This window comes from Hylobates moloch, unplaced genomic scaffold (assembly GCF_009828535.3).
Source record: "Hylobates moloch isolate HMO894 unplaced genomic scaffold, HMol_V3 SCAFFOLD_40, whole genome shotgun sequence".
In the NCBI taxonomy this organism is placed as follows: Eukaryota; Metazoa; Chordata; class Mammalia; order Primates; family Hylobatidae; genus Hylobates; species Hylobates moloch.
This window is the reverse complement of record NW_026652315.1, coordinates 397,958-418,038: the sequence shown is the minus strand read 5'-3', so window position 1 is coordinate 418,038 and position 20,081 is coordinate 397,958. Positions and strand designations below refer to the sequence as shown.

The following is a 20,081-nucleotide window of genomic DNA, read 5'->3' as shown; positions in this document are numbered from 1 at the left end:
TTTGTGTTTGTCAAGAGTTAACCTTGTTTCCAAACATTTTATTCTAGTTGTATTTGTTATTGTAATTTTGCAGTTTAATGAAACATTTAAACCAAAATGTATGAAAGGGAATTATTAATTATTCTAAGATTAATGCTTTGAAAATATTTGCTAAAGGCTAGCTGCTAAGAAAAACTGAAGATGCAATCAATTTAAGACAACTGTAAAAGACTGGGGAAAAATATAAACCTAGATAGAATGGGCACCTGGAATTGCTTTGCAAATGTTTTTAAGTCCTTACTTCACTTTAAAGAAATTGAAACCAGAAATCATTCATAAATAATAATTTAGGGGTGTGATTTAATCAGAAGAGACAGGTGGACCCATAATTAAGAAAAGTTCTTGGTTCTATATCAAAAGACTGGAGAATGAATATACATATTTTTAAAACTCAAATGAAATATTCAAAGTATCTTTTCCTGCTTTAACCTTTTTCTGTTGACCAACAATGGTCCTGATTGAGTCAGTCTTGTTTTTTATTTTTTTTATTTTTTTGAGATGGAGTTTCACTCTTTTGCCCAGGCTGGATTGAAGTGGCACAATCTCGGCTCACAGCAACCTCCATCCCCCAGGTTCAAGCAATTCTCCTGCCTCAGCCTCCCAAGTAGCTGGGATTATAGGCACCCACCACCATGCCCGGCTAATTTTCATATTTTTAGTAGATATGGGGGTTTTGCCATGTTGGCCAAGCTGGTCTCGAACTCCTGACCTCAGGTGATTCACCTGCCTTGGCCTCCCAAAGTGCTAGGATTACAGGCATGAGCCATGGTGCCTGGCCTATTGTGTAACTTTTTAAATAAAAAATGACAGCATAATATGTCAAACAAGAGATAACACCTTGTCATGTTAGTACCTACATCTGCGGCATTTATTTTTAACAGCTGCATGGAATACTCTTGCATCAGTATATCATCATTTAATCCTGTATTAATGTACACTTAAGGGTGTTTTTTCCACTAATTTTTCCTATTAGACCACTGAAATAAAACCCTTTGGAGACCCAAGAAAAATTTTATTTGTAAATCTTTAACTGTATACACATGTATATACGTATACACACACATCTAATATGTACATATTAGACGCTCAGTTGGATGTAGTTCTAGAAGTGGAATTGCAAAATAAAAACATATTTATAACTTGCTTACCAAGAAGGCCTTAGAGTAGGTGTTAGGTATGTTAATCTTTTGTTTGTTGTAGAATTTGAAAATATGATTGTTTGTTCTTTGCTTTTTAATTTTTTTAAAACAGTTGTTTGCCATGTGCCTCCTTTAGTCTTTCTCTGACAGCTTCTGGATTTCCTGTCATTTTTGAACAAACCGCTTTAAGATTATACAAACGGCCCTTAATATTTTCTTTCAGTACTTTTATGGTTTTGTTGTTTAAATCTTTAATCTGGTTAGAATTTATTTTCATGTATAATGGAAGGTGAGGGTTGTTTGTTTATAAATAATGTTCAGTTACTTCAGAACAATTTATTAAACAGTCTACCCCTTTGCAACTCATCTGAATATAACATAACATTACATGATACATTTCCATATATACAGGTTGGAGCAAAAGTAATTTGATTAAAAGTAATGGCAAAAACTGCAATGACTTTTGCACCAAACTATACAGGAAATTTCTGTTTTAGAGCTCATAATTTTCTGTTCTTTCACTAGTACCAGACTGCCTTAATTACTAGGTTTCATAAGATGTGTTACTATAATGTAGGCAAGATACCCTCTTATTTGGTTTTTCAAAGCCCATTTATTCTTTTAGAAGAAATTTCAAACCGATTTTCTAAGCACCTTATGTTACTCTAAAAAACTTTCATTGAAATTTTGATTGGCATGACATTACATGTCTATATTAAAATGAGGAAAAATGCTATCTTTACCATATTGACTCCTCATCTGGGAATATGATATAAATCTCTTCAATTGTTTGTTGTAGTGTTCATCACTGATGTCATCATATAGGTGTTAGGAATTTCTTGATAAATTAACTTCTAGCATTTAATATTTTCTTCCAAGATATTTCAGTCTAAAAACGAGTAACATTTTTGAGATGGAGTCTCGCCCTGTCACCCAGGCTGGAGCGCAATGGCGTGATCTCGGTTCCCTGCAAACTCTGCCTCCCGGGATCAAGTGATTCGTAGCTGGGACTGCAGGCACGCACCACCATGCCTGGCTAATTTTTTTATCTTGAGATGGGGTTTCACCATGCTGGCTAGGCTGATCTTGAGCTCCTGACCTCATGATCCACCAGCCTCAGCCTCCCAAAGTGCTGGGATTACAGGTGTGAGCCACTGCACCCGGCAAATAAGTCACAATATCAGGTAGTGGAAGTTATATTGAATAAATGGAATCTCATCTTTCAGGTCAGACAAGAAGCCACATAGTGAGTCCATAAAAGCATAAGTGCTTATTGCAAGGCAGCTTGGGTTCAAATCTGTTTTGCCACTGAAGATCTTTTAACTTTTTAAATGACTTTACTGAAGTATAATTTACATACAATAAAATGCACTCATTTAAGTATCGTGTATATACACCTGTGTAACCATCCGAATCAAGATGTTGAGTGTTTCCATGCCTTAGAAAGATTTCTCATGCCTCTTTGCAGGTAACACCCTTGGCTTCTGGCAACCACTGATTTTTTTTTTTCTTATTAATTTTGCCTATTCTAGAATGTCATATAAATGGAATAATATCTATGTGTTTTCATTTTTGTTGTTCAACATTTAATGTATTTATGATATGGTCAGGTCTAAAATCCCCCATTTTGATTTGTTTTCTCTTTGTCCATATTTTCCCTCTTTGTCTGCCTTTTGGATGAATTAGATAATTTTACCACTCTTTTATATTCTATTTTGCTTTATTAGCTGTACCTCTTTTTAAAGTGTTTGCTTTAGTGTGTACAATATGCACCTCAATCACAGTCTACCATTAAATACTATTATGTTACTTCATATACAATGTGGTAACCATACAGCAGCATTGTTCCAATCTCATCCTTTGTGTTATTGTTGCCCTATAATTTACTTATACATATGTTATATGCCCCACAATACATTGCTGCTGTTTTTGTTTTAAAATTTGTTTTTTGAATAAATAAGAATACAAAATTATTGTCTGTTTACTCACATACTTGATATTCCTGGCCTCCTTCCTTGTTTGTGTTGTAGGCCCATTTCCTTCTGGTATCATTTTCCTTATCGGTAAAGATCTTTAACGTTTCTTATAGTGCAGGTCTACTAGTGATGACTTCTCTCAGCTTTTGTTTGTCTAAAAAATGGCTTCATTTTGTCTTCACCTTTTTTTTTTTTTTTTTGAGGGGGAGTCTCACTCTCGCTCAGGCTGGAGTGCAGTAGCGTGATCTCGGCTCACTGCAAGCCCCGCCTCCCAGGTTTGCACCATTCTCCTGCCTCAGCCTCCCAAGTAGCTGGGACTACAGGCACCCGCTACCATGCCCGGCTAATTTTTATGTATTTTTAGTAGAGACGGGGTTTCACCATGTTAGCCAGGATGGTCTCGATCTCCTGACCTCGTGATCCGCCCGCCTCGGCCTCCCAAAGTGCTGGGATTACAGGCGTGAGCCACTGCACCCGGCCTGTCTTCACTTTTTAATAACTTTTTTTTTCTGGATATAAAATTCTAATGTGACAGTTTGTGTTTTGTTTTACTTTCAAGACTTCAAAGATATCATTCTGGCATGTTTCTGACTTTACTGTTTCTGATGAGATACAGCAATCATTCTTACCTTTCTTTTACTGTAAGTAATGTTTCTTTTCCCCCAGACTGCTTTTGAGAGAGTTTCTTTTTATCAGTTTTCAGCAATTTGATTGTGATGTGCTTTTGTGTATTTTGTTGGTTCGTTAAAATTTCTGTATCTGTGAGTTTATAGTTAAAATTGGGAAACATTTTGACCATTATTTCTTCAAATTTTTTTTTTTTTTTTTTTGCTTTCTACTCCCCCCTTCTATTTACAGATATGTTAGATCATTTGTCATTATCCCATGGGTCACTGGGACTCTTTTATTTCCAGCATTTTTTTTCTTTGTGCTTCCGGCTAGGTAACTTCCATTGTCATCTTTGACGTTTGTATATTCTTCTGTAATGCTTCATCTGCTTCAGAGATTTTGTTTTTAAGTTCTAGAAATTCCATGATTTTTAAAATATCTTATATTTTCTTCCTCACTACACCCCTTTATTCCTTTAAATTTGTGTAGACATCTATTTTACAATCCTTGTCTGTGGCCAGGCGTGGTGGCCCACACCTGGAATCCTGGTACTCTGAGAAGCTGAGGCAGGTGGATCACCTGAGGTCAGGAGTCCGAGACCAACCCGGCCAACATAGTGAAACCCTATCTCTAGCCAGGCGTGGTGCTGCACACCTGTAGTCTCAGCTACTCAGGAGGTTGAGGCAGGAGAATTCCTTGAACCCAGGAGGCAGAGGTTGCAGTGAGCCAAGATCACACCACTCCACTCCAGCCTGGGCGATGGGAGTGAGACTCCATCTAATAATAATAATGAAATCCTTGTCTGTTACTTTTAACTTCTCTGTCATTTCTGAATTTATTTCTTTTGACTGGCATTTTTCCTGTTTATGGGTCCTTTTTTTTTTGGCTTTTCTGTTAATTTTGAAAGGATAGTGGACATTGTGACGATTATATCGATTTTGTTGTTTTTCTTTAAAGAATGTCAAACTTTTTTTTTTTTTCTAACAGGTAGTTAAGTTACTTGAGGTTCAGCTTGTCTCTTTTGGAACTTATTTTTAAGCTTTGTTAAGACTAGTTTATTCTTATTAATAAGCTGAAATCCTTCTGAGGTTTCTGTTGAATGTCCACAGTGTTCAACAAGATCTTTATCTGTCTGGTCAGAATTCAGACCATCATATTCTGCTTTGGTCTCCTCATACCATACTGCAATCTAGAAAGTTTCGGCAAAAAAGGATTTCCTTTATTTGTTTTCCTTTTCTCTAGACTCATAGTCCCATACTGCCTGGTATCCAATGATTGAATAAAACAATTTCATATACTTTTCTAGTTGTTTATAATGGTAAAACAAGTCCAGTGTCGGTTACTCCATTACAATTAGAAGCAGAAGTCTCTCTGGCACCTTTTGATTAATTTTGATATTGTTTGATTTTCTTTAGGTTTCATGCAGATCACCTTTACAGTTAATGAGGTTACTATTTTATTTACTTCAGTTGGTCAAATCAAAGTATTGGGAATACAACCATAAGGACATACTGGATTTGGAAAAGCCCTTGATTTAATTAATATTGAATATTTAAGCAGTACTTTACTCTCATAAGTAACTCCTTTTTCATCTTTGAGTGAGCTGATTTGCTTATCAGTTTAGTCTTGATTTTATAAGTTTTACTTTGAAAAGGTGGCAGTTTCTGGTCATATATGAAGATTTGTGTGGAGGACATTCTCTTTGGAGTCTATCCCTTAGGCCTTCTCAGTACCTCAAGTAGTATCTTATGTATAGTAAACACACATTGTAAATATTTGTTGCTACATGAAGGAGGAAAGACTGAATTTGGTAAATAAAAACTTAATCTCAGAGCTAGAAGGTGAGGTATCAGTAGAACCCTTCCCTTCTTTAAAATGCCACCATAAGCATAGGGTTTACTATTTTTTACTTCATAGCCATATAATTATGGACCAGCCACTTGGTTTTGTACAAAATTGGTTTAATAATAGCATACATACCTGTTTCTCAGGGTCATGAGAATTAAATGCAATATGAGTTTGGGAAATTTTAAGCAGTAAGCAAATGTTAGTTTGTAATATGACATCAGCATCTCAAGAAGGGAGAGATGTCTAGGGGTTGGGTGGTCTATCAAGGTTTCAAGAGAAAGGGGGATTTGAGGGTCTGTAGGATATAGATAAGTAGAGTGGATTGGGAAGAAGGTGCAGTGTTAGTCAACAACTAGAAGCAGGAGAACACAAAGTCTTAGTGGAATAAGGGAATTGGGAAGGGACTGGGGAGAAACGTTGGGAGTCAGATGAACTGGGAAATAATATGCAAATCAAGGCATTGGAAATAATTCTGGGTCAAAAAATTGTGGCCAGCATGTAGAAGATATCACAGACAAAGATATCACAAGAAAACTACATACCAACATCTTATGAGTATAGATGGAAAAATCCTCAACAAAATACTAGCAAACAAAATCCAACAATATATAAAAATGATTATATACCATGACCAAATGGGATTTATCCCAAGAATGCAAGGTTGGTTTTATATATGTAAAAAAAAATCAATGTAATACTCCATAGTAATGGAATAAAGGACAAAAACCAAGTGATCATCACAGAAGAAACGTGGCAAAATCTAATACCACACAGAAACATGCACAAAAATGTTCACAGCAGCATTATTCTTAATTGCCAAGAAGTGGAAACAACTCAAATGTCCATTAAGTGATAAGCTGATTAACAAAAAGTGGTCTATCCATACAATGGAATATTATTCACCCATAAAACGGAGTGAGGTATTTATATATGCTGCAGCCTGAATGAGCCTTGAAAACACTATATCAAATGAAAGAATCCAGTTACAAAAGACTATATCATGTGACTATATGAAATGTCCAGAATAGGCAAATCTATAAACAGAAGTTGATTAGTGGTTGCAAAGGACTGGGAGAATGGAAAGTGACTGCTGATGGAATATGAAGTATCTTTTTGGGATATTTATGTCCTCAGAAGTAAGGTTGTGATGGATGCACAACTCTGTTAATATACTGAAATCCACTGAATTGTACACATCAAAAGAGTGGATTTTATGGTATATGAGTTATATCTCAAGCTGTGAAAAATCAATTAATTTTACCAAGTATTCAAGGCTTTACATTTTGGATATTAATAGCCAACATTGATTTAGCACTTACTTTGTGTCAAGTACCTGCTAAATGCTTTGAATACATTATTACAACAACCCTACAGCATTGAGCAAAGTGTGGCTAAGAAGGGTTAAATTACCTGCCCAGGGTTACATGCTAGTAAGTTGTAGGGCTCAGAGTCACACCCAGGGCCTATATTCCATATTAGAGTGGTACACTGCCTCCCAGGCTAAGGGACTATACACCCTCCCATAGGAGAGAGCCATTAAAATTCAGAGTGACATATTAATAGGAGTACTTAGGAAGGATAATTTCTCAGTGCAGCATGCGTAGGTCATAGACACATTGTAACTCCTTTTTTTCCTAAAATTCACTTCAAAATTCCATCTTTGCCCTCTTTAAATTTCATTTGTTACAATATAGGGTTTCCATTTGACACTGTCTGATATAGGACTTGAAAGTTTTAAAACTTAAGTTGTTTCAAGTCAGTTCCACAAACATTTATCAAGCACTTACGTGTCTAGCACTATGCCAGATCTTGGAGAGGCAAAGGTGTTGTTTTATGTGATTCAGTCTAGCCCAAGAGATAATCTGTGAATATGTAACTATTAGAGTGTGGTGTGTTATGGGAGCATGGAGAGAAGGGGAGAATTCTCTGCATCATTACCTAAAAATGTCATGATTTTCAAGATGCTAAGATCAAGGACAGAACTAAAGTTCTGTCATTTAATATAATTTTCAAATGTATCCGTATCTAGGAGAAATGTCATTAGTTGAAGATATTTACATTTGAATGAAAAGCTACTTTATTCAAAGATAAAAGTATTTTAAGAAAAAGATAATTCTCCATCTTAATTCCACAGTTGTTAATATTCACAACTGGCAAGAATTTAATGCTGTCTTCCTTTTCTGTTATCACTGGTCTCTTTGGAGAAAATGGAACTGTAGTTTTATGGGAACCAAAATACAAAAAGAACTTCGAGGAAAGGAATGCTAGCTGTGAGGACGCTTGTGAGTAATGTGTTATTTGATATTGGCAGATAATCAACAAATAGTGGTATCATTTATTCTCAAAATCATTTCCTATGCCAGATATTAAGGAATCAGCACTTTGTAAAAGCTCGATATATATTTTGCTGGAAGGTAGGATGGGATATTAAGTTTCACTGTTTCCTTTCAATAGCAAATGCAGTTTTGTTGTCATTCCTGCAGTTGTACTTTTAACAGGCATTTAAACACCAGAGCTGCAGATTTTATGTGATTTCAGTGTCTATCCTTAGAAGTCTCTTTAATAGGATGTGAAAAACCTTATAGAGATGGGGAAATAAAAACAAACAACACAGCCCCAAGAACCTAAATCATACCAGATGGGACATGTTGAGAAGGGTAGTATGTGTCTGATTTCCTAGGGTCCTTAACTCTTGGTAGGTGAGCCAACACTGAACACGACATGCTCAATGACTGCTAAACATGTAGCCTCAGTGTTCTAGTGAGAGTAGTTAATAGTCAGGGGGTACCAAATTGTGTAAAAGCTGGAGAAAATATTAGGTTTTCCTCAACAGTGATTTCCCATGAATCATCTTTTTACACTTCAGATTATATTATTCTTAACCACATTTAGGGCAAGTAATGTCCATCTACAAAACTATGCAGATGGCTTGTCATAAGCAAAGATAATTCCCAAGCTGAACAGTAAATGATCAATCTGATTAAGCTAATGATCAACAAAGACCAACCCATACAATTTAACATTACTTTAGGATTTTTACAGCATTAATGTAGTTCAGCCTGAGTTAATTTCTCTTCATCCTTTATTTAGAGTCTCTTAAAAGAAAATAAAGTACTCCTCAGTGCTTTCCTAAAATGGAAGTTTGACAGAATAGTATATCACAACTCTGTAGTTTGCCTCTCTCTAAACCAACTAAAGGAAATCATCACTTTTTCAGTAAGTTTTGAACACAGTCTTCAAATCATACCTAAGGAATCAAGATTAAATATGTCAGTCATATCAGAAAACCAGACAATTTAAACATCTATTATACTTGAATCGATTCATTCACATTACATGTTATTATTTAATCTTTCCAGGCCTCAGATATCCCAGCTGTAGATTAGAGATGATTGTACCTACCTCATAGATTGTGAGGATGAAAGATGATTTGAATGTGTTCCCCAGAAAGTGTGTGTTGGTTATTTAATCTACAATGCAATAGTGTTGAGAGATGGGCACTAGTGAGGGGTGTTTAGGTGGGTACTAATCTGTTAACCCATATTAATAGATTAATGCCATTATAAAAGGCCTTGAGGTTGCACATTGAATCTCATGCTGTCTTGTGCTCTCTTGCCTTTCCGTCTTTCACCATGGGATGACACCACAGGAAGTCCTTCACCACATGTGGGTCTCTCAACCTTGGACTTCCTAGCCTCTCAAACTGTAAGAAATGAATTTCCTTTCTCTATTAGGTATCCAGTCTGGGACATTATAGCTAAACTGAATGGACTAAGAAAAGCTAGTATATCTAGAGTGTTTAGCACAGGATCTAATTCTTAGTAAAGTGTCAGTAATTATTAACCGTCATTGTTTTCTATTTATTTTTAAAAAGAAGTTTACAGGACAATTAATGCTTGGGGAAGTGTGGTATAATAGATGAGGCACTGGATTTGATCCACAAATCATGGATCAAATCCCAGCTTTCCTGCTGTGTGACTTTTGGCAAATTATTTAGTCTGTTCTTTCATGTCTTCTTGCATTAGTAAGGCCTATGAATCACTCCTTACAGGCTCATTTGAAGATTGAAATAATGTATTTGAAAGTTCCAAGCATATTGCTTAGCATATTGTAAGAATTCAGTAAACATTAGTTGAATCTGAAACTTCCATTTGCAAATAATATATTTGTCAATAACTACATTCTGCTCTCCTCTGGCAACTTTACTCTCCTTTTGTTTATTTTGTAGCTTTTGTAAATATTTTACAAATATTTTTGGCTACAAGTAAGTGTTTGTGTGTGTGTGTGTGTGTGTGTGTGTGTGTGTGTGTGTGTGTTTGCTCTTCTATTTCACTTCTTGGAAGACTGCCTTGGTGCTTGCTTGGATAAACTGATTATGAATCCTTTTTCTTTTTTGGTAAAATAGTGTACTAGATTTAGAATACAGTACAGGAACCCAGGAGCTTGTTTTTTGAAAAGATTAACAAGATAGACCACTAGCCAGACTAATAAAGAAGAAAAGAGAAAAGAATCAAATAGACACAATAAGAAACAATAGAGGGGTTATCACCACGGATCCCACAGAAATGCAAACTACCATCCGAGAATACTGTAAGACTAAACCAGGAAGAAGTTGAATCCCTGAACAGACCAACAACAGGCTCTGAAATTGAGGCAATAATTAATAGCCTACCAACCAAAAAAAGCCCAGGACCAGACGGATTCACAGCTGAATTCTACCAGAGGTACAAAGAAGAGCTGGTACCATTCCTTCTGAAACAATTCCAAACAATAGAAAAAGAGGGACTCCTCCCTAACTCATTTTATGAGGCCAGCATCATCCTGATACAAAAACCTGGCAGAGACACAACAAAAAAAGAAAATTTCAGGCCAATATCCCTGATGAACAATCCAGCAGCACATCAAAAACTTATCCACCCCTGTCCCATGTGGCCCTGTCCCGCAGCCTGCTAGCCACGAGTTCCACGCAGTTCAACAAGGGCCTCTAGTATGGGCTGTCAGCCGAGGTCAAGAACTGGCTCCTGCCCAAATATGATCCCCAGAAGGAGGCAGAGCTCTGCAGCTGGATCAAGGGACTCAATGGCATCTCCATTGACCCTGACTTCCAGAAGAGCCTGAAGGACGGGATTATCTTACGCATACTCGTGAACAAGCGGCAGCTGGCCTCAGTCCCCAAGATCAACCACTCCATGTAGAAGTGGCACCAGCTAGAAAACCTCTCCAACTTCATCAAGGCCATGGTCAGCTATGACATGAACCCCATGGACCTGTTCGAGGCCAACAACCTGTTTGAGAGTGGGAACATGAGGCACACACAGGTGTCTCTTTTTGCCCTAGCAGGGAAGGCCAAGACTAAGGGGCCGCAGAGCGGGATGGACATTGGCATCAAGTACTCAGAGAAGCAGGAGCGGAACTTCAGTGATGCCGCCATGAAGGCTGGCCAGTGCGTCATCGGGCTGCAGATGGGCACCAACAAATGTGCCAGCCAGTTGGGCATGACCGTGTATGGCGTGAGGAGGCATCTGTGTGACCCCAAGAATCACATCCTGCCCCCCATGGACCACTCGACCATTAGCCTCCAGATGGGTACAAATAAGTGTGCCAGCCAGGTGAGCATGACGGCTCCTGGGACGTGGTGGCACATCTATGACACCAAGCTGGGAACCGACAAGTGTGATAATTCCTCCATGTCCCTGCAGATGGGCTACACCCAGGGTACCAACCATAGTAGCCAGGTCTTTGGTCTGGGCCAGCATATATATGACCCGAAGTACTGCCCGCCAGGCACAATGGCTGACGGGGCTCCCTTGGGTGCTGGCGACTGCCTGGGCCCAGGAGAGGTCCCTGAATATCCCCCCTTACTACCAGGAGGAGGCTGGCAACTGAGGCTTCCAGCACACTCTCTCCCCACACTGTCTCCCTGTCTGGGTTTTTGGGGTTTTTTTGTGTTTTCGTCTTTTTTTTCTTTCTTAACCTGTTCAGTGCTGCCAATCAACTGAGGGTCTGTGAGTGGCAATGTGGAATCCGGCAGCAGGGCTTTCTTCCCCCTTGCCTTGGTCCTTCGCAGGACTGAGCTACGAGGCTGTGGGGGAAGGGGTCAAGGCCATATCCCAATATGTGTATGGTGAGGGTCCCTGCTAGCACGTCCAGGCTGTCAGCAGAGCTGTGCTGGGGAGAAGAGACCTGGGCTTGGAGGGAACTAGTACCCGAAGGTTTCCAATTGCCTTGCCTCTTGCCACTTCTGTCAGCCGATCAGTTTGTGGTTTCTATACCCGCAAAAGTTTCAGGAAGCATTAACAAAAGAAAAATACATTTTTTTTCCTGAGGAATGGGGTGGGGACAGTGGAGAGGGTGCTTGGAAATGAGTCCCCTGGGAAAGGGGGCCTGTCGATGATGCTAAATATCTCAGGCTCCCAAGTGGCTGGATTTCCCTAGGACCCTCAGACCAACAGACCTCAGACCTGCCTCAGGGCCCAGTGGGAAAAGAGGCCTGTACAAGGAAGTGGATGCTGAGTGGTTGGGGCTAATCCCCCCCCTACTCCCCGCACCACCACCACCACTGTGGCCTCAGTAGGGTTTTTTTTTTTTAGTTGTTGCCCAGGCTGGAGTGCAGGGGCGTGATCTTGGCTCACTGCACCTCCACCTCCACCTCCTGAGCTCAAGGGATTCTCCTGCCTCAGCCTCCCAAGTAGCTGGGATTACAGACATGTGCCACCATGCTTGGCTACTTCTGTATTTTTAGTAGAGACGAGGTTTCACCATGTTAGCCAGGGTGGTCTCAAACTCCTGGCCTCAGGTAATCCACCCACCTTGGCCTCCCTAAGTGCTGAGATTACAGGCATGAGCCACCGTGCCCGGCCCCTTAGTAGGTTTTTTTTTTTTTTTTTTTTTTTTTTGAGACAGAGTCTCGCTCTGTCGCCCAGGCTGGAGTGCAGTGGCGCAATCTCGGCTCACTGCAAGCTCCGCCTCCCGGGTTCACGCCATTCTCCTGCCTCAGCCTCTCCGAGTAGCTGGGACTACAGGCGCCCGCCACCACGCCCGGCTAATTTTTTTGTATTTTTAGTAGAGACGGGGTTTCACCGTGGTCTCGATCTCCTGACCTCGTGATCCGCCCGCCTCGGCCTCCCAAAGTGCTGGGATTACAAGCGTGAGCCACTGCGCCCGGCCCCCTTAGTAGGTTTTAAGGAGCCCCAGCCCTTCTCGCCTTCTGGGCCTGACCAGCTATACTGCTCCATCTCCCCTGGCCACATGCTCCTCCAAGTACTGCACAGGGACCCCCAGCCAGGGGCCCTGCTCCATGAGATAATGTGAAATACGACTGTGGACCAAACACAATAAAACCTGTCTGTAAGGAAAAAAAAATCCACCACAATCAAGTCGGCTTCATCCCTGGGATGCAAGGCTGGTTCAACATATGCAAATCAATAAATGTAATACATCACAAACAGAACCAATGACAAAAACCACACGATTATCTCAGCAGATACAGAAAAGGCCTTCAATAAAATTCAATACCCCTTCATGCTAAAAATCCAATAAACTAGGTATTGATGGACCATATCTCAAAATAATAGCTATTTAAGACAAACCACAGCCAATATCATACTGAATGGACAAAAGCTGGAAGCATTCCCTTTGAAAACTGGCACAAGAAAAGGATGCCCTCTCTCACGACTCCTATTCAGCATAGTATTGAAAGTTCTGGTCAGGGCAATCAGGCAAGAGAAAGATATAAAGGATATTCAATTAGAAAGAGAGGAAGTCAAATTGTCTCTGTTTGCAGATGACATGATTGCATATTTAGAAAACCCCATCGTTTCAGCCCAAAATCTCCTTAAGCTGATAAGCAACTTCAGCAAAGTCTTAGGATACAAAAATCAATGTGCAAAAATCACAACCATTCCTATACACCAATAATAGAGAACCAAGTCATGAGTGAACTCCCATTCACAATGACTACAAAGAGAATAAAAAACTCAGGCATAAAACTTACAAGGGATTGGAAGGACCTCTTCAAGGAGAACTACAAACCACTGCTCAACGAAATAAGAGAGGACACAATAAATGGAAAAACATTCCATACTCATGGTATCACAAAAATGGCCATACTGCCCAAAGTAATTTATAAATTCAGTGCTATCCCGATCAAGCTACCATTGACCTTCTTCTTAGAATTAGAAAAAAAGACTATAAATTTCATATGGAATGAAAAAAGACCCTGTATAGCCAAGACAACCCTAAGCAAAAAGAACAAAGCTGGAGGCGTCATGCTACCCGACTTCAAACTTTACTACAAGGTTACAGTAACAAAAACAGCATGGTACTGGTACAAACACAGATACTCATGGACCAATGGAACAGAACAGAGGCCACAGAAATAACACCATACATCTGCAACCATCTGATCTTTGACAAACCTGACAAAAATCCAAGCAATAGGGAAAGGATTCCCTATTTAATTGTGTTGGGAAAACTGGCTAGCCATATCCAGAAAACAGTAACTGGACCCCTTCCTTACACCTTATACAAAAATTAACTCAAGATGGATTAAAGACTTAAATGTAAGACCTAAAACCATAAAAATCCTAGACAAAAACCTAGGCAATACCATTCAGGACATAGGCATGGGCAGGGACTTCATGACTAGAACACCAAAAGCAATGGCAACAAAAGCCAAAATTGACAAATGGGATCTAATTAAAGAGCTTGTGCACAGCAAAAGAAACTATCATCGGAGTGAACAGGCAACCTACAGAGTGGGAGAAAGTTTTTGCAATCTACTCATCTGACAAAGGGCTAATATCCAGACTCTACAAGGAACTTAAGTTTACAAGAAAAAAAAAATCAAAAAGTGGGCAAAGGATATGAACAGACACTTTGCAAAAGAAGACGTGGCCATTAAACATGAAAAAAAGCTCATCATTACTGGTCATTAGAGAAATGCAAATCAAAACCACAGTGAGATACCATCTCAAGCCAGTTAGAATGGCAATCATTAAAAAGTCAGGGAACAACAGATGCTGGAGAGGATCTGGAGACATAGGAAAGCTTTTACGCTGTTGGTGGGAGTATAAGTTAGTTCAACCATTGTGGAAGACAGTGGCAATTCCTCAAGGATCTAGAACTAGAAATACCATTTGACCCAACAATCGCATTACTGGGTATATACCCAAAGGATTATAAGTCATTCTACCATAAAGACACATGCACTCGTATGTTTATTGCAGCACTATTCACAATAGCAAAGACTTGGAACCAACCCAGATGCCCATCAATGATAGACTGGATAAAGAAAATGTGGCACATATACACCATGGAATACCATGCAGCCATAAAAAAGGATGAGTTCATGTCCTTTACAGGGACCTGGATGAAGCTGGAAACTGTCATTCTCAGTAAACTAACACAAGAACAAAAAACCAAACACCATATGTTCTCACTCATAAGTGGGAGTTGAACAATGAGGATGCGTGGACACGGGAACATCACGCACTGGGGCCTGTTGGGCTAGGGGAGGGATAACATTAGGAGAAATAGCTAATGTAGATGATGGGTTGATGGGTGTGGCAAACCACCATGGCACATGTAAAAAACCTCCACGTTCTGCACATGTATCCCAGAATTCAAAGTATAATTTTAAAAATCAATACAGTGCTGGAAGAAGATGCCTGGTACCTATTAAGGAACTCACTTATGATTTCTTGCTGTGGCCTAGAGTGGTGGCCACTCCTTCAAACTGAGTTTGCCAGAATGGAATTCTGGTGTAGGGAGAAATTTCTTTGCAGAAAAATGTTACGGAGTTTCCTTTGTTTTTCAGTAGTTGTGCAAAGACCACCTCACCTACAGTGGTGAGGTTGGAGGTGATTAAAACACAGATTTCTGGACTCCACTCAACATTTTCTAAGTTAGAATTTTGGAAATAGATCCAAGAATTCCCATTTTAATAAATTTACATAGTGATTCTTACATTCACTGACATTTAAGAATCACTAGTTTACATATAATTTGAATAGTTGGGTCCAGAAGATGTTTCTAGGCCCATTTGAGAAAAAAACCCAGAGTTCCGAGTTTGTTAACCTGTGCTAGAATAAAGCACTTGTGTAAACTGAAAGATACCACTCATATTGTTTGCTATGTCTGTAGTTGGATTCCATCAATTATATCTCTCCTGACCACCTTAAGGAAAAAAAAAATGAATTCACAATCAGCTTAGCAACGCAAAGAGATGGTCTAGTGTATTCCCTGTACCCATAAATTAACCAAGAAACAAAAAATCGCCAATATTAAAAGTTTGCAGACATTTCTAAAAGTTCACACATACTATAAAACTATACAGAATTGGCAATATAGTAAACATCTGACTGAAGACGGGTACATATTGGCATGTGAGCAAAGTTCTTTGATTGTATTTCTCAGAAAGAAGCTCTGGCTCATACAGTGCAGCTGTAAAGAAGACATTTCTGTAAGCCACACTGCATAAACAAGTAGTACTATTGCTACTCCCATGCCACTTTATTTGTAGTTATAGTTTCCTGTCACTCCTGCTCTTTATATATTGGAGCAGCCCTTGAACCCACAAAGCCACTAACAAACTTTCCAGCTGTAAAACAGAGATGACTTTGATAATCTTAGAACTAAGAGTTCTCCTTTCATTCCATAAGCATTTTTAATTTCCCACTGTGTACCAAGCATTGGTGTGTATAAAGATGCCCTTAAGTCACTCCATGTTTTACCAATGAAGCCATCAAGGCTCACCTAACATACAGCAAATAGGGCTGATTGTTGGTAATATCACCTGAGTTTTTCTCTATTCCTTCTCTTATTTGTTCTGTGCTCCAGCCCTGGTCCCTGATTTTGTAGGTTTAGCACAGCTAAAAACCTCCAGTGCCCCCAGGACCATTATGTTCCCCCTGCATAAGTTGTTCAAGGGAACCTGAGCAATCAGCTGAGGAATTCACAGGAAATTTTATCTTCCATACTTGGCTGGTGAGATTTTCTTCTTAAGCAATTTTTGGTGATCTGGTTCTTATCTGCTTAAAGCGATATTCCTTAGGGAAGGCCTATGACTAATTTCAGTTGTAACTATTATAACTGTTGGCTTCTAAGCATGGAAATTAACCACCATTTCCCAGCTAATTGATTCAATTATTTACCAGTATGGAAGTAATGAAATGAGTGAATCAACACAGTATGTCAAGAGATTTCCCTAAAATAGCTTGCTTTAATTTAACAACCTCTCTTTTGAGCACTAACTGTAGAGTGGACATCTCTACCCGGGTATCCATCATATACCAACATCCAAACTTCTTAGGGTAACAGACTGATTTATGACCAGACCCCTGCCTTTCTCACCACCTTCATTTCGTACACTTGCCCATTGTATGCTTGCCTTACTAGACTGTTTGCAAAACCCCAAATGAGACATGCCTTTCACAGTTCTGTGACTTGGCACATGCCATTTCTTCTACCGGAAATGAACTTTCTTCCCTTATCTAGCCAGGGAGGCCTTAGCTCAATATTTTTTTCTAACTTCTATGCATATAAATAAGAACTGATCAACTCTATAGTGACTATGATGCTTTATTCTTTAGATTTGTAATCTCAAATATTGCCTCCTTTTCACCCCAGTCATCAGACTTTATTTTATTGGCCTCTGATCTGTTTTTCACCACCTTTTGCTTGTTTTTTTTTTTTTTAATTCACTTTTTTCCCTGTTTAGCTCTAATTGTTTCAAAATAATAAATGTATTTCTAATACATTTTACCTTGATTACAACCATTATATCATGTGTTAATTCATCAGATAGATTGAATGTAATTTTCCTGGCAGTAGTCTGCAAAGGACAACAAAGAGATATATGGCATAATTTCTGTAATGAAGTAACATTTTTGTTTAATGTAGGCCTTTATTAACAGCTTTATTGAGGTATAATTGATATACAATAGGTTTCACATATTTAAAGTGTACAATTTGATAAGTCTTGGCCATGTGTATCCATCTACCTGTGAAACCATCAGTAGGGTTCACAGTGAATATGTCCCTCACCCTCACATGTTTCCTAGTGCCCCTTTGTAATCTCTCTCTCCACCCCCACCCCCACATTCCCAGGCTTTCTGGCACTATAGATTATTTGCATTTTCTAGAATTTTATATAAACGGCAACATATAATATATACTCTTTTGTCTAGCTATTTTTACTCAGCACAGTTATTTTGAGATCTATCTATGTTGTGTGTATCAATTCGTTTTTTATTGCCAAGTAGTAGTCCATTTATGGGTGTATAGTTTAAGTATTCTGAATTCAAAAAATCTGAAATCTGGAATGCTTCCAAAACCTGAAACTTTTTGAGCACCAACATCATGCTCAAAGGAAATGCTCATTGGAGCATTTTGGATTTTGGATTTCCAGATCGGGTTGCTCAGCTGGTAAAGTATAATGCAAATATTCCAAAATCTGAAAAAATATCCCAAATCCAAAACACTTCTGGTTCCACACATTTTGATAAGGGATGTTCAACGTGTATCAGGTTTAATAGCCACTCAGCCAGTGATGAACATTTGGATTTATCCATTTGTTGTATGTTTGTTTATCCATTCAGCCATTGATGAACATTTGGATTGTTTTCAGTTTGGGACTACTACAAATAAAAGCTACTATGAACATTCATGTACAGATATTTGTATGGACATATATGTCCTTTTCTCTTAGGTAAATACCTAGGAATGGAATGGCTGGATTGTGTGGTAGGGCAGGAAACTGCCAAACTGTTTTCCAAATCGGTTGTACCATCTTACATTCCTACCAGAAATGTTTAAGACTTTGAACTCGTTCACATCCCCACCAACATTTGATGTGGTTAGTCTTTTACATTTTAGCCATTCAAATAGGTATATAGCATTATCTCAATGTGGTTTTAATTTCCAAATCTCTACCATTGAGTGTCTTTTCATTTGCGTATTTGCCACAGTGTATTTTCTCTAGTGAAGTATCTTTAAATCTTTGCACATTTTGGAGACAAGGGTTGTTTGTTTTCCTCATTGTTGAATTATGAAAATTGTTAGTATATTCTGGATAAAAGTCCTTTGTGCTTTGCAAATATTTTCTCCCAGTGTCTCTTAAAGTTTTTAATTTTGATGTCCAGTTTATTAATATTTTCTTTTATGGATTAGGCTTTTGGTATGGTGTCTTAAGAAATCTTTGCCTAACATAAGATCACAAAGACTTTCTCGTATGCTTTTTTCTAGAAATTTTATAGTTTTGTGTTTTACATTTAGGCCTATGATCTACTTCAACTTTTGTGTATATTGAGAGGTAAGGATCCAAGTGCTAGACAGATGGATAATGACAATAGTTCCTGCACCATTTCTTTTTTTTTTTTTTCTCAAAACCTTATTTATTATATTATAGCAAATAGGGTAATAATTACTGTCAGAGACGGGGACATACTTTTTGTAACTCTTTACATTTTTCTTAAAATACAAATTCTGTTATATAAATTTTGATTTTGAATCTTTTAATTATCTTTTCACTACCTCCCATACATCTTTCTTTTTTTTTTTTTTTTATTATACTTTAGGTTTTAGGGTACATGTGCACAATGTGCAGGTTTGTTACATATGTAAAGGAGATGGAGGACCTGCACCATTTCTTGAAAAGACTGCCCTGCCTCCACTGAATTGCCTTTGTGATGCTTGCTTTTTTCAAGCATAAGTTTTCCATATTTATATGGGTCTATTTCTTTTTTTTTTTTTTTTTTTTTTTGTGAGACAGAGTCTCGCTCTGTCACCCAGGCTGGAGTGCAGTGGCGCGATCTCAGCTCACTGCAAGCTCTGCCTCCCGGGTTCACGCCATTCTCCTGCCTCAGCCTCCCAAGTAGCTGGAACTACAGGCGCCTGCCACCTTGCCCAGCTAATGTTTTGTATTTTTAGTAGAGACGGGGTTTCACCATGTTAACCAGGATGGGATCGATCTCCTGACCTCGTGATCCACCAGCCTTGGCCTTCCAAAGTTACAGGCATGAGCCACTGCGCCTAGCCCTATATGGGTCTATTTCTGTACTCTCTATTCTGTTTCAGTAATCTGTGTGACTGTTGCATCACAAGTATCACATTATTTTGACTATTGTAGCTTTATAACAACAGGAATTTTTTTATCTTCACAAATAAAACATTAACAACTACCTATGCAATCTTCCAATACTGAGATATTCAATAGGGAACTGAGAGAGAGAGAGAAGGGTGAATTTGGAAAAGAGAATAGGGTGGAAGGTGGGTCTTTGAATTATGTTGCTTTTAGGAATACTTAAAATATTAAGTAGTCTATTACAGTGTGAATAGAGCAAGTTTCAGCTAAATTTTCTGACAGAATCTACATTTGATTCTTCTCTCTCTGTAGAGAGGCTTACATTCATTTGGAGGGGAACTAATCCCATGACTTCTAGGTTATCTCTTAGTTTCTTCTCTGGAACGA

The 20,081-nt window shown here is 38.7% G+C and overlaps 1 protein-coding gene and 1 pseudogene across 3 annotated transcripts in view; both read left to right on the top strand.

Annotated features, from left to right (window-relative positions):
* LOC116463519 (retinal dehydrogenase 2) overlaps positions 1-20,081 on the top strand; it is a 125,673-nt gene that overhangs the window by 84,863 nt on the left and 20,729 nt on the right. The gene's annotated exons all lie outside the window — the stretch shown is intronic.
* Positions 9,030-11,497, top strand: LOC116463525 (calponin-2-like; annotated as a pseudogene).